Below are 10647 nucleotides of genomic sequence, written 5' to 3'. Positions count from 1 at the left end.
AACAGCGAGTCACAAAGCAGCCTAGTTATAATGCAAGCCTGATTTCTCATGGGAGAACCAATCCATGGGTTTGGCTCCTGCCTTCCACAATGCACCTATAGGATTTTTCTATAGGGCTGAGCTACAATTGCCATTGGCAGGCAGAACAGTGTCCTACATTCCCCTCCACTTGTTTTTTAGTTAAGGTTGCTATAGCTCCCACAAAGCTTGGTACTTGCTAGTCTCTTATTAAAACCCCGTGGAAATAATTTGCAAATGCAGCAGAGTATACAAAGCATTATAAGAATTTGTAAGCAACTGGTGGCTCCACAGACCCCCATTATCAGGATAAGTCAGTCAAGCCAATTTTGGGGGTTCAGACACACCAGATTATCATGGGGGGGGTCTGAAAAACCTACTGCTTGGTTAAGTGTTGAATGTCCTGAAGCTGCTGATGTAGCTCTAGCTGCAATTTGTCAATTTGTCTCTTTAAACTGGTAGAAAAAGTCCCTATTAGATGATGTTGAATATCACTCCAGGTGTGCTGGTTGGAGTTTCACTGGAGTGGGGTGATGCACAGTCTGGACAATTCAAGATTACAAGTCAGCTGTTGGTGGGTCACTAATGTGTCCTGATGTTCACCAATCCAGTCAAGTGCTGACTTGACTGCAGAAAGGCAAGTGAGGATCTATTGATAAATCTGGGCCTGTTGGATCATTTCTAAGATAGTATTGGTTAAGAGAACATCAACAGCATGAGCAGTTTGAACTGAGTCAACAAGGGCAGCGGTTGCTATGGCAGCAATAGCTGCGACAACTATATCAGAAACAAGGAATGCAATTAGGGTGCCAACAAACTCTTGGACTCTTAAAGAGAACAGCACATTGTTAAGCGCTATATTATTGGGATCCTCCTATTCTCCAGTTACAGCAACTGGCATTCACACTCGAGTTTGTCTTCTAATTATATAAACTGTAGTGAGGTTTAGCTGAGTAATGGTGAGATGGGTAAGGCAACTGACATATATAGAGCCTGCAGGGACAGGCAGATAATTAATTTTTGCTGAGTAATTATAAAAGACCTGGGCTATCCCTGGGTTTTCTAAATACAGGTAGGTGTGAGAGGTACAAACCATGACCCAATCCTGTTCTGGGGGGTCAACTTTGTACCAACATCCCAGAGCTCCTTTAGAGTCACAGTCAACTTTTATATACAGGAGCTTTCTAGTAATAAAAGGCAAGCCCATTTTCCAACAGTTATAATGCCATGGACTAGTGTCATTGGGAGAAACAATTCTGATAATATGAGTTCCAGTGTTGGGCCCCTGCCACCACATATTCGTATATAGGTATTGAGGCTGAGTTAGAACTTTTGTTGTGTCAGGCTTAGCTAATATTTTCTAGTTAGCTCCCCAGTTCTCTATTATAAAATAACTTTTGGGGAGACAAGCAATGGTGGCATTAATACCTCTGTATAAAGACCAGAAGACTGAATCATCATCACCAGTGTCTAAGGTACAAGGAGGAACTGGAAGGGGTGGGAAATATGATAAACCACCTTGTGGGTATGCAGGCCAACCATGGCTACCATGGAGAGCCAATAGTAATCACTGTGTTTGTCTTTGTTGGCAGTGTAATGTTGCTCCTTTAGAAAGCATGAAGTGTTAAGAAAAAAAGAAAAACAAACTGGTAATTGTTCAGCAGGATAAACAATATTTTTTGGCACCAGTAACCAGTGTTTGTTTTCTTCTAGTGGGCCATCAGGGGGCAGCCACACTCCTCTAGTCCACTGAGTGTCATTAGTGGGATAGGGAAGCTCAACATTCCACCAGGAATGTAGCTTAAATACTGGTTAATCAATAGTGTTGTCCCAATAGATATAAGAGTAATTAACCTCAGTAGCTAGGCCCTGACCTCCTATGCAAAGTATAATGACAATTAAAAGCAAAGTTTGGCCAAATTGGCTGACAGCACTGCTAGGTAAGCGATTAACTTGTTTCCCGGGGTGTCCTCTACTTTTGTTTCAGCAAGAATTTCCTTGGTTTGAGCCTAAAAACCTTGATGCCCCCCATGTAGTGGGGGCTTACCTAAAGGGAACATTATGCAGCATCAGGGGGTTGTTGACTTCTGCAGAAGGTGCCCAAGCCTCAGCCCATGTCATTGGGGCAGGCCCCATCATTCTCTGTTGGTGGGCCCAGACCCATGTGTGACACCATAGTTGTCCATATACCTTCTGGTTGCTCAGGGTCAGCTGGGCTACCTGGTATGCTAGTTGATTGGTTCTTACCTCCAGGTAGAAGAGCTTGACATCTATCTCACTCATAAGGCTTCACCCTTTTATCTGGAAGCCAGACAGGACCTGTAGAAATGGAAACACATACAGACTCTCTTCCCCATATTAAGAGGTATATAGGGCTCTGCCAAGAGCCATCTCCTAGTGGATCTCCATATAAAACCTGAGAGTAAGGCAGTTTTGGCTCTTTTGTGTGAAAGTTTCTCAATTGGGGTACAGAGTGATTCATCACAATTAAGAAAATTGTAGGTAAACAAGGCTAACATAGTCAAAATTTGGGGGGAGGACTTATGACCCCCTTTTGTGTTTTTTAAAGAAGATTTCTAAAGGTATGATAAGCCTGTTGTACAATTGCCTGACTCGCTGGATTATAAGGTATTCCTGTCTTGTGTATTTCAACGCCGAAGGAAGACCCGAGTGGAATGGGCAAGGTATCCAGGGCCATTATCAGTTTTAATTTGCTGAGGCCATCCCAAATGACTAAAGGTCTCAAGCCAATGGGCTTGTATATTTTTAACAACTTCTCCTGTTAAAGCAGATCCATGTAGGGCACCAGAGTAAGTATCAATAGAAATAGGAATGTGTTTGGAATTTTGTTTTCCAGCCAAGGTGGAAGCATAGATAGATAGACTGTGCCTCCTATCACAACCAAAAGAAGGAAAACAACAATTGTGTTTTGAAAACAAAACACAATCAGAACTGACAGAAAATCAAACTGTACACAAGTCTGACAACCAAGGAGTTAAAGAAGACACACTTATGCAGACCAGTAGGAGGGGTGGAGATGGGCAGCGGGGTGCAGAGGACTACCAACAAGGTGGTGGCTGAGGGACCCAGTGAGGCAGCAGCTGGTGGAGCAGGCAGTCCCACATTTGCATGAAGATAAACCAGGATGGAAAACAAGGGAGCAAGATAGACTGCACAGCCCAGGGATCCAGCTTGGGGAAATAAAGCCTCAAACCTCTGATTGAAAACACTTGTGGGGTTAAGGTGGCAGCAGGAAAAACTCCCAGCCGCAGAGCTGAGCTTGTTGGAGAGACTCACAGGGTCCTAGAATGTACAAGGACACACACCCTGGAATCAGCACCAGAAGGGCCCACTTTGCTTGTGGGTAGTGGGGGAAGTAACTGAAATCCAGCAGAGAGTGGAGCAAGCACTACTGTTTTCTCCCAGACCCCTTCCCCATGTACAGCATCACAACACAGTGGGGTAAGTTACCCCCCCCAGTGAATACCTAAGGCTCCACCCCTTACTACATAACAAGCATGTGGAGACAAAAAAAAGACCCAAATGAAAGAACAGATCAACCTCAAGAAAAAATACAACTATGTGATAAAGAGATAGCACACCTATCAGATGCACAGTTCAAAACACTGGTAATCAAGATACTCACAGAATTGGTTGACTTTGGTCACAAATTTGATGAAAAAAATGAAGGCTGTGTTAAGGGAAATAAAGGAAAATGCACAGAGAACCAGTAGTGATGGGAAGGAAACTGGGACTCACATCAACGGTGTGAACCAGAAGGAAGAAAGAAACATGCAACCAGAAAAGAATGAATAAACAAGAATTCAGAAAAATGAGGAGATGCCTAGGGACCTCCAGGACATCTTTAAGTGTTACAACACCCAAATTATAGAGGTACCAGAAGGAGAAGAGAAAGGACAACAAATTTAAAACTTATTTGAACAAATAATGAAGGAGAACTTCCCCAATCTGGCAAAGGAAATAGACTTCCAGGAAGTTCAGAAAGCTAAGAGTGTGCCAAAGAAGTTGGATCCAAGAAAGAACATACCAAGGAACATCATAATTACATTACCCAAGATTAAAAATAAAGAGAGAATCTTAGAAACAGGAAGAGAAAAGGAGAATTACCTACAAATGAGTTTCCATAAAGCTAACAGCTGATTTCTCAAAAGAGACCTTACAGGCAAGAAGGGACTGGAAAGAATTATTCCAAGTCATGAAAGGCAAGGAGATACATCCAAGATTGCTCTACCCACCAAAGCTTTCATTTAGAATGGAAGGGTAGATAAAGTGCATCTCAGATAAGGTCAAGTTCAAGGAATTCAGCATTACCAAGCCCTTATTAATTGAAATATTATAAAAATTTAAGAAAAAAAGATAAAAATATATAAGTAAAATGACAGAAAACTCAGTTATTAACAATCACACCTAAAACAAAAGCAAAATAAGTGAACAACTAGAACAGGACCAGGACCACAGAAATGGAGATCACATGGAGGGTTATCAACAGGGGAATGGGAGGAGGAGAGAGGGGAAAAAGGTACAGAGAATGGGTAGCATAGGCAGTAGGTGGAAAATACACAGGAGGAGGGTAAGAACAGTATAGGAAACGTAGAAGCCAAAGAACTTATATGTAGAACCTATGGGCATGAACTAAAGTGAGGGAATGTGGGTGGGAAGGGGTGTGCAGGGCAGATGGGAGTGAAGGGGGGAAATGGGACAACTGTAATCACATAATCAGTAAAATATATTAAAATGTGAACATATTTGAATTTTCCAGTGGGAGCATGATGAGTGGCATCCATTTGCCAAATTATTTGGGAACTTAGTCCTCAAGGATTAATTCCTGTCAATGGGGGTTCTTGGTATGGCCTTGGCAATTTGAACATTCTTTAATAATTTGCTTAGCTTGGGGTTGAGGAATGTCAAATTGTGTTTGGAACACCAGGCTGTTTTGATGAGAAAACTGATGAGAAGCTGCTGCTTCCTGAAAGGCAGTAAGGGCACTAAGGCATCTGCCTTACTGTTGCCATCCACCAGGGAGCCAGGCAGGCCTGAGTGAGATCAAATATGAATAATGAAGAGGGGGTATTCTCACTTGTGAAGGAAGGACTATAGGGTCAAAAATAGGTTAAGTATATTGGGATCAATAGCAGTCTTAATTAATACCTGATCTAAATGCAGAATAGTATAAACAGTATATCCTGAGTCACAGACTATATTCAAAGCTTCATGGGGCCATTGCTGCAAGGCCATGATTGCTGTAAAAAGCTTGGCCCTTTGAGTAGAGGAATGTCCTGAGGATACAAAACTTCTCCAGTTTCTACCCTCTTGCCAGGTAATAGTGGCCCATCCAGGTTTTCCAGACCCATCAAGAAACAGTTCTCACCCCAGTTATTGGCTTAGAGCTGACTGTTCCTGCTAGCCTTACTTGAAGGAATGGAATATTTTGAAGTAATATATCTGAAGGCAGGTTAATTTCTAGCCCTCCTATGAAATCAACTATGGCAAACTGAAACTCCAAAGATTGAGCCATTAATTGTTGTAAATAAACCTCAGTTAACAGGACATGAATAAATGCAGGATCATATCCAAATATCTGCTGTGTTTGCTCACACCCTTTTATAATAAGATGGCACAATGCAGTTAGTTATACAGGTGGTAATAGTGTGCTGTGGTTGATGATACAGAAAAAGCCACTCTATCATGGCTAAGTTTGGTGACAGCTGTCCTATAAGACATGTTGGGATGCCTAAGGTTGTGACAAAGAAAAACTGAACAGGAAATGGTGAATTAATTCTAGTTACTTGTCAGTGCTGAATATGCTGATTTATTAGTTAATTTTTTAAAGATTTTATTTATTTATCTTTAGAGGGGAAGGGAAGGAGAGAGGAAGAGAAACATCAATGTATGGTTGCCTCTTGGGCATCCCCTGCTGGGAACTAGCCTGCAACCCAAGCATGTGCCCTGACTGGGATTTGAACCGCGATTGTGTGGTTCACAGGCCCACACTCAATCCACTGAGCTACACCAGCCAGGGCTTTTTTTCCCAGTTAATTCTTATAGGGCTTCAGAGGACAACTTTCTAGGGGAATTAAGATTAGGGACCCTTTAAGGGTATTAAATAAATGAGTTAATTGTTAGGTAGGTATTCCAAGGCTTGGTCACACCCAGTTAATTGTTCCTAGGAGTTGTTGAAGGCGATTAAGAGTTAAATCCTTAGGTTGATTAATTTGAAGGACTTGAGGCTGAATTGTCTCGATTAAAAAGGATATAGCCTAAGTATTTCCAAGGTTCTGAATGCTGGATTTTTTTCTGGAGCAATTACTAACCCAGCAGAGGCCACAGCATTTTTTAAGAAAGAAAGCAGTTTTTGCTACAATATCTTGTGAAGGAGCTGCCATCAGGATGTGATTCATATAATAATAATTGAATTAGGAAACTGATCTCTTACAGGATGAATGGCTGTATGAATGAAATGCTGGCAGATATTTGGGGCGTTAAGTATTCCCTGAGGCAAAACTTTCCATTGAAACCACTGTAAAGGCTAAGAATTGTTAATAACCAGGAGGGAAAATGAAAAGTGCCCCCGATCCCTTCCTGCTAAAGGGATTGTAAAGAAACAATCCTTTACATAGATAACTAAGAGTGGCCAATCCTTTGGAATGCAAACTGGATTAGGTTCTTCTGGCTGTAGGGGGCCCACAGACTGGAGGGATTCATGGACTTTTCTTAAATCATCGATAAGCTTCCATTTGCCAAATTTCTTTGGTACAACAAAAACAGGCATATTTCAAGGGCTATTAGAGGGTTCAATATGACCTGCTTCTAACTGTTGTTTAACTAGAAAGCAGGTCTGTTCAAGTCACTCTTCTTTAAGTGGCCACTGATCAACCAATACTGGTATATTGGAGAGTCAGGTAATTAATAGGGGAATTTTTGATCAGTGGACACTAGGGAAGAGGCATCAGATGGATTTGCATTTCCCACTAACTGAGGAGATCACAGCCCCAAATATTAAGGAGCATAAGCAAAACATATGGTTGAATTTTCCCTATCTGCCCTTCTGGCCCATAACATCTAAGAGACCACACACTGACTTGTGGTTGAGAAAATCCCCCAATATCCAGGACACGTGTTCTTCTTTCTCTTAAAGGCCATTCCAGAGGCCAAAACTGATTTGAGGTAATGGAGATGTCAGCTCCCATATCTATGAGGCTGTGAAAAGATTTACTCTTTATCTTTACTTGTAATATTGATTTATTTAACTTAATTTATTCTTTAAAAAAAAAAAAAACCCTGATTGATTGTTTGTACTACTGAAGCTTCGTCCCTCCTTTACTGCATTTTGAGTCTTTGAGACTATGTAGGGGAGTAGGAGCAGCTGGGCAATGCACATTTGGGCAGGAATAATATGATAGCCAGATGCTTTAAGTATGATTTTAATTTCCCCTTGATAGTCTGAGTCAAGGATACCTGGCTGAACAAAAATGCCTTTTGTAGTAATACTGGATCTTCCTAAGATTAGAACAACTGTTCCTGGGGGTAGAGATCCCCAGACACCAGTGGGAGCTACAATTATTTGATCCTGTTCTTTTAAGATGAGTTCACTGATGGTACCAAGTCCAGACCTGTGCTTCCACAGTTGGCCAAAGGAAGGTCAGAAATTGTGCATATCCTTGAATTCCCTGATATTGATTGCTGTTCCAATGGGTTCCGGACACTGGAGTGGGTGTTCCCCTGGAACTTTCCCTGAATGGGCTTGTCGTTTTTGTCAAATGTATAGTGTCATTCCTTAGCCCAATGCTTGTCTTTGCCACAGCATGGACAATCCTTAAAGGGAAGCTTGTCATTACTTATTCCCCTTCTCAGCATAGATGAACAGTCCCTGTTCAGGTGACCAGGCTATTTAAACTTGTAACATTCAAATCTCCTTTGATTGCAGCAGCCAAGAGAGGGGTTCTGTGCTGTGGGGGCCCGCCAGGCCACAAGGGGACCAAGGACAGAGTTCTCCACTGTGAGAATGGTGGATGAACTTGGTTTCTGGTCCCTGGAGCCGGCGGGTACCTTGACACTTTCCTAACCTTCTAGTTCCCAGCCTTGAAAGACACAACAAGACCCTGGCGCAGGTGTCATGTTCCCAGATGGTTATGAGAACTTCTTGCCCTTTTGATAGCTTAAGGGAGTGCTCGAACTTTGAAAAACAACATTGTTCCTAGTTCCCTGCAGTCTTGCTTTAGGCATTAACAGTTTGTATTTAAGACAGCTGTTGCTTGAATAAATTTGCCATTTGCCATCAGAGCTTATGGTCCTCTCCATTCTTTTAATTAAGTCCCTCGCCTCACCTCGTGACCACCCTTGCTGCAGCGGGCTGCGGCACTGTGCTGCTCTGTGCCAACATCTTGGCAAGCCTTGGTAAACTCACTGCTGTCTTTGGTGGTAGTTCACAGGGATCCTATTGTTGGGAACCACTCTGCCTAGTTTCAGGAGTTGTAACTGCCCCCCCCCCCCATGGCAAAGGCTGAGTGAGCAACCTCTGGCTGTGAGCCACTAAGGAGTCAAAGCTTATCTCTGGCAGCAGTGCTGCTTCTGCTTCATCCCCTGCCCCCAACACTTGGTCCGTTAGTCAGAGATGGGTAAGACCCCTCAGAGGAGGGGAAACCTAAGCCAGACATGATCATTTGGGAGGTCCTCAAGGAAGGACCTGGGGGCTGTAACACAGAGGGTGTGATGGGCCTTTGACCCCCGGCTATTCTGTCGTAGCCTGAGTCCCCATTTCCCTGTGAGAGAAGCACTTCCTGGCTCTAATCCACTTAAGCCTAAAAACCTATGATAGGGAAGGTGGTGCAGCTCTTTGTCAGCTAGAGTGAGTCCAGGAATGATTGGGCATAAGAAAGAGTTCCTAAAGTCCTGTGAAGCTCATTTTGCTAAGAGTGTTTTCATTCATATGATAAGGGTCCAAGCAGGAAACGACTATGTCTCCCAAAGTTTTTGCAACCCCCTTAACTGACAGACTCTGACTCAGATTACTCCCTCAGATTTCACCGAAATGTTATCTATTGTTTAATCCTTTCCGCCTGACATTGATTGATGAGCTTTACCTACATTCATTCCTATGGGTTCCAAACCTAACAAAAGCTGTTGAAGAAGAGGTTCTTGGTCTTTCTCCTCTGAGGGATTCACCACCTCTCCTCCCCAAGCAGATCATGTCTTGATATTTTCATTTTCATCCGTGGCAGGATTTGCGGGCAAAGTTGCCCCCATATTCTATAATGTCCCTGCAGTTTTTGTTAGCATTTTCATAAGCTAATCGGCACAAAAGAGTTTTGGCCACTCTGTTATTATCTATTTCTCTTTCAATAGCTTCCTGGAGGCAAGAAATAAGGTCAATATATGCCTCTGTAGCACCCTGATGGATATTGAGAAAGGAAGAAGTTTCCTTGGTCTGAGAATAGAGCACAGCCTTCATTGCTCTGAGAACAATTTGAGCACTTTGATTAAAAGTGTGAGGATCAAGCCTGGCTTGGTCTGCAGTAGTGGCAAGCTCACCAGACCCAAGCAGCATAGGCAGGGTAACAGGATTTTTTTTTTCATGCATTTTCATCCACTTGGGTGCTGGCTCATTGGGAATATTTCGAATGCCAGAGAGTGAATTGAGTTGGGGTTAAAACTGTCCTGGCTGGGGAAATCTAGTCACAGGGGGCCATTTTATAACTGTCAGTAATGGCCTGAAATGGTCCATTAGTATAAGGAGACTAAAGCCCATTTTACTTAATGCTCTTTTTTAAATCCTTATGAAGAGAAAAGGGGAGGGACTCATGGATATTTCTTTGACCCTTAACTATAATGGGGAAGGCTGAAAGGGCATCCCAATCCCCAGCTCCACTGCCTGAGTAAGGCACTATTGCATAACCCTGACAGGATATATGTCTGGATTTTTTTACTTTCTTTTTGGTGTCATACCCTGCAAGGAGGAATGCTCCCACAGTTGGGACAAGGAGTGATAACTATGTGGCAGGCCCTCTGGTGGGGCTGAAGGCAGAGTTTCCATGGCCTGTTCTCCTGTTACATAATATACACTTCCTTCTCTGAAATAGACTCCTCATCCTCCTCTGCGACTAGCCCCAGTTTATCCACCCATATAGGCATGAGAACAGTTCTGACAAGCCCCCGAGTTAATAAGTTCTGGACTCTGATAGAGACCACTGTCCCTTAAAGATTTCAACTTATCACCTGCCTTTTCCAAAACTTCAATATATAAGGCTCCCTTATCAGGAAAAGCAGGATAGTATCCCTTTATAGTTTGTGAAAACTGAATGAGATGCTGATCCTTTACCTTACTTCCAGCTCCCCAGAAGGAGCTGCTGCAACACACGCAGATAGACTTCCTGCTCTTTAGATAAACTAGAGCCCATTCTTGCTTTTAAAAAGGCTTCTTTTTACTTCCCATTATTGTCTTTTCATACTCCACAGCCTGTGCTGATCTCTAGGTAGTTAGCTATTGAGGGATATAGTGTGATGGGTCAAAATGTTCTGTTGGTGGAAGACAGTCAGGGAAGGGATATCAGACCTTCCTCATACCCCAACCCCTCATATGGGTCTTGGGTCCTCCCCCAAGCATTTAAGACT

The sequence above is a fragment of the Sturnira hondurensis genome, unplaced genomic scaffold (assembly GCF_014824575.4).
Source record: "Sturnira hondurensis isolate 20B ecotype Veracruz unplaced genomic scaffold, ASM1482457v3 Scaffold0013793, whole genome shotgun sequence".
Lineage (NCBI taxonomy): Eukaryota > Metazoa > Chordata > Mammalia > Chiroptera > Phyllostomidae > Sturnira > Sturnira hondurensis.
This window is presented reverse-complemented; position numbering follows the sequence as displayed.